General features: G+C 46.5%; 1 protein-coding gene across 1 annotated transcript in view; it reads left to right on the top strand.

Moving 5' to 3' along the window:
• FAM120B (family with sequence similarity 120B) overlaps positions 1–2,291 on the top strand; it is a 123,892-nt gene extending 121,601 nt beyond the window's left edge. Inside the window, exon 11 of the mRNA XM_012659317.1 lies at positions 2,222–2,291. The gene's annotated coding sequence lies outside the window, so the exon portion shown is untranslated. The remainder of the gene's footprint in view (positions 1–2,221) is intronic.
• Positions 2,292–4,679: the final 2,388 nt, after the last annotated feature.

Raw genomic sequence — 4,679 nt, 5'->3', positions numbered from 1 at the left:
GGACATTCAAAGGCATCCGAGTGTAAGGGGAAATCTAGGAAGGCACCGTGCGTGGCCAGGAAAAGACCTGGATCTTTCCCTCCAGCTGGTCCCCAGCACGATTCAACAATCGAAAGCAAACCCCGGGGGAGGGAGAAAATAGGACTTTCAAAGGTACGACATTCTAAGGTTCAAATGTGTACTTTTCAGCAGAAAAATTACAGGGCAAACAAACATCAAAATATTGCCCATTCTAAGGAACAAAATAGATGGACAGAATTTGTCCCTGAAGAAGCCCAGACATCAGACTGACGAGACAAGACTGAAACAATCATCTCAAAGGTGCTCAGAGACGTGGACAAAGTCCACTGAACAATGTGTGAACAAAACGGGAATATCTCAGAGAAATCATAAAAAAGAACCAGAAAAATTCTGGAAGTGAGAAGTACAGTGACCGGAGTGAGAAATTCCCTAAAGGAAGCCAAAAGAGATCTGAGCAGGCAGAGAAAGAATCCACAGACTTGAAGGTAAAACAGAGTTAATGAGCCTGAGAAACAAAGAACGAAGAAAAGCAAACAGCTCCGGGAACCCGTGGGACACACGTATCATGAGAAACTCAGGGCAGGAGAGAGAGAAAGGAGAAGAATATTTGAAGAAACACTTCTAAAAACTTCCCAAATTTGATAAGAGACATGAATCCTCAAATCAAGAAGCTCAACAAGCTTCAAGTAGGATAAACGCGGAAAGAGACCCACAGGGAGACATGTCACAAAACTGGTGAGAGCCAAAGACAGCCCTGAAAGCAGCAAAAGTGGCTGTTTACATACCAGGGACTCTGAATAGAATTATTGAGAATTTCTTATCAGAAACCTGGGAGGACAGAATGCAGTAGGTTAGTATGTTTAAAATGTTGAAAGAAAAACTGTCAACTGAGAATTCTCTATCTGGCAAAAGTACCCTTCAAAAATGAGGGTGAATCCCAAGAATGGAATAGCAAGCACCACATGCACTCACCGCTGACTTGGCCCTAGCTGATCAACACGTTTGTGTGGGTATGGAAGTAACATCGCGTGTCCGGCAGGTGGGAGCGGGGAGCAGGCGATGGGTAAATTCACACCTAAGGGACGCGGCGCGCACTGTCTGGGGGATGGACACGCTGTAGCTCTGACTCGGGCGGTACAAAGGCAATTTGCATAACCGAAGCGTTTGTACCCCCATAATACCCTGAAATATATAAAATAAACTTAGTAAAACTGCCAAAAAAAAAATGCAAAAAAAGTGAGGGCGAAATTAAGACGCTGCCAGACAAACACAGCTGAGGGCGTCCATTACCCCAGACGTGCCGCACTAGGAACGTGAAGGGAGGTCCCTCTGGTGACATCAGAGGGACTGGACAGCAACGAAGTCCTGTGAAGAAACACATATCTCCAGCAAAGATCACACATGGGCAGCTATAAAAGCTACGTTGTCGTGGTTTCGGCTTATAACTCCACTGTTTACTTTCTAGATAATTTGAACGATGTAAAGAAACAATGTTAACCTGCATTGTTGGGTTCACAAAGATTAATTTGTGACTTAAGGGGAACAGCTGTATAGGAGCAGTTCCGTGTGCTACTGAAGTTCACTTGGTGTAAACTCAGATTATAGTATTATTTTAGGGTGTTCAATGCAATTCCCATGGCAGTCACAAAGAAAACAGCTCCAGAATATTCACAGAAGGAAATTAGGAGGGAATCAAAATGTGTCACTATAAAAAAAATCAACTAGTTACAAAGGAAACCTTAGTGGAGTAAATGAGGGACAAAAAAGCTTTAAGGTATATAGAAAACAAGTAGCAAAATGGCACAAATAAATCCTTATCATAATTCAAGACAGACTAGCAGAGTAGATTTTGAGAAGGTGATCCAACAGCGTGCCGTGAGCGAGAGGCTCACTTTAGATCCAAAGACACAGATAGGCTGACAGTGAAAGGACAGAGAAAGCCCAGCAAATGCTGGTAGTGACCCACAGAGAACTGGGGGATCTTTACTAGCATCAGACAAAGTAGACTTTCAATCAAATTTACAAGAGACAAAGGTCATTAAGACTTTCCATACAGCAAGAAGATAGAACAATTATAAACAGTTGTGCACCTAATAACAGACCTTCAAAATATTAATGTACGAAGCAGAAATCAACAGAGTTGAAGGGAGAAATATTTCTATAATAGGTGGAGACTTTAATACCCCACTTTCTGTAACAGGTAGAACCACCAGACAAGATGCACAAGGAAATAGAAGCCTTGAACACCACAGTGAACCGGCCAGACCGACAGAGACACACAGAACCCTCCACCCAACAGTGGACTGTGGATTCTTCTCGGTGCACTAGGTCCAGTCTCCAGGACAGACCATGTGCTGCACCACAAAACAAGGCTCGATAGATTTTAAAAGACAGACATCACGTGAAATATCTCCTCCAGTAACAGTGGGATGAAGTTAGAAATCAATAATGGAACCCTAGAAAATTCACACATGCGTAGAATGTAACACACTACTAAACAACCAGTGGATTGAGGAAACCACAGGGGAAATTAGAAAGTGATTAGAGACAAATGAAAAGACAGCATAGGAAAACCTACGTGATGCGGTGTGGAGAGTAGCGCCTGCATTAGGAAGAAAGTTACCAAGTCAATAACCTGCCTAACTTCCCACCTGAGAGAGAGAGGAGCAACTAAACCCAAAGCCAAAGGGAAGGAAATGAGATTGGGGTGGACGCAGACAAAATAGGGGATAGAAAAATAGAGAAAATCAGTGAGATCAGAAGTTGGTTCTTTGAAAAGATAAAACTGACAGAGCTGTTGACTAGAACGACAGAGAAGAAACGCAAACAACTGCAATCAGGAATGGAAGTGGGGACGTCACCGCTGACCGTAAGGTAGGGAGGCCCCTGTCCCCGAGAGCAGTGGGGCAGATCCTCTGGCCTCGTGGTGAGACGCGGCCACGCTTACACCCGTCCACTGGCCCGGCGGAGCGGGAGGGGATCCCTGATGTGCTCTCGCTTCTACGCCAAGCAGGGCACAGCCTGCTCCGAGGACAGCGCCAGGAGGGGAGTCTGACTGGGCGGCACACCAGGTACACCTGTCAGACCTGGGTGTCCTAAGGTGAGCTCGGGGAGGACAGAAACCTCAGAGAGGAGCAGAAGGGCAAAAGCTCACTGGATCTTGGTTTTCAACATGAACACCGGCTGTGAAAGCAGGACCTCACCATCCTTCTGACCTGGGTTTAAGCAGGAGGTGGCAGAAGAGTTGCTGCAGGGACAACTGGCTCGTGACGGCCAAACCTTCATGGTGAGGTGTTGTGGCTGCTTTTTGCTCCTGAGCTCTAGCGAAGGAAGGAATAATTGCTGGAAACAGTGTTTAGAGAGACGGGGAAAGACCAAAATGTAAAGGAGAAAATGGCCTCCTCAGCGAAGCTCCTCCCCGTATTTCCAAGGACATGTGCAAAGGGTCAGAGCCGTTTGCTAATTTAACAACTTCCACACAGGTCTGCAGTTTTCAGCTGACCTTTGCACACAGCAAGCAAGCAGCTTCGCGCAGGCATTTTCACCTGACCCTTCATTCACCTGCTCACATTCTTGCCATCCATCCATCCTTTCTTCTAGGCCCAGCCCCTACAGTCCCCTGTAAACTAAAACAAAATTTTAAGGCTCACCCCCCACCAGCTGACTGCATGGACCCCCTCGTGGCCAAAGGAACATCCTAAAACTAAATCGCCTGCCAGGAGGAAGGAGGTGAGACAAGCCTCATCATGCCCCCTCCCTTCTTGCGGACATCCTTTGTAACCCATTAACAGGCCTAAGGGTATGCAAAGACAAACCTACAGGTCCTCAATTTACACAACAAATCTATTTCCCACGGCTTGTCTCTGATAAACAGCTCCTTATGTTGAAACATTCCAGGCCTTTAGACAAAGCTTCATGTCTTTAACCAACTACAAGCCAAAGAATCTTTAACCCACCTATACCCTGTAAGCCCCTGCTTCGAGATGGCCCACCTTTTCAGGCCAAACCAATGTGTGCCTCCCACGTATTGATTTATGAATCTACCTGTAACCCCCGTCTCCCTGAAATGTATAAAACCAAACTGTCACCCAGCCACACCCAGTCCACTTGCTCAAGGGTTCCTGGGTGTGGCTGTGGGTCATGGTCCTCAAGTTTGGCTCAGAGTAAATGTCTTTAAAATTACTTTACAGAGTTTGGCTTCTTTTCTGTTAACACCACTTATTGTTCTTTTTAGGTACAGGAGTGTTCCACGGGCTCAGGGAAGGTCTATATGTCCTGCTTTAAGTTGGTCTAGACAGCAGGTTTTAAATGTTTTAATTTATCCTGCTTGATGGGCCCCTGCACTATCCAGATGGGCGAATGGGTCCTTGTAAAGGTGTGGGTTGTATGGGATGCACCTGACAGCGGCCCCTAATGAAAGGCTGCGTAGTTACAGGAAGATTCCATTGTTCTAGCAAATCTCGTCCCTGCGAAGATTTGCCGTCCCGTAGGCAATGTCAAAACGCGGATGGTTCACCAGGGGAGAAACAGAGATCCCCCCGGGGATTGGCGGGGGCGGGGAGGAGGAGGAGGAGGTAGCTGCTCCTCCTGTCGAGCCCCAGAAGGTGATGGTGGGGAGAATGGCTCAGGATTCGGGAATTTTACGGCCGGAGACGGCA

This window comes from Propithecus coquereli, unplaced genomic scaffold (genome assembly GCF_000956105.1).
Source record: "Propithecus coquereli isolate 6110/MARCELLA unplaced genomic scaffold, Pcoq_1.0 Scaffold602, whole genome shotgun sequence".
Taxonomy (NCBI): Eukaryota; Metazoa; Chordata; class Mammalia; order Primates; family Indriidae; genus Propithecus; species Propithecus coquereli.
Note: the sequence above shows the minus strand (reverse complement) of the source record. Positions and strands in the feature narration are given on the sequence as shown.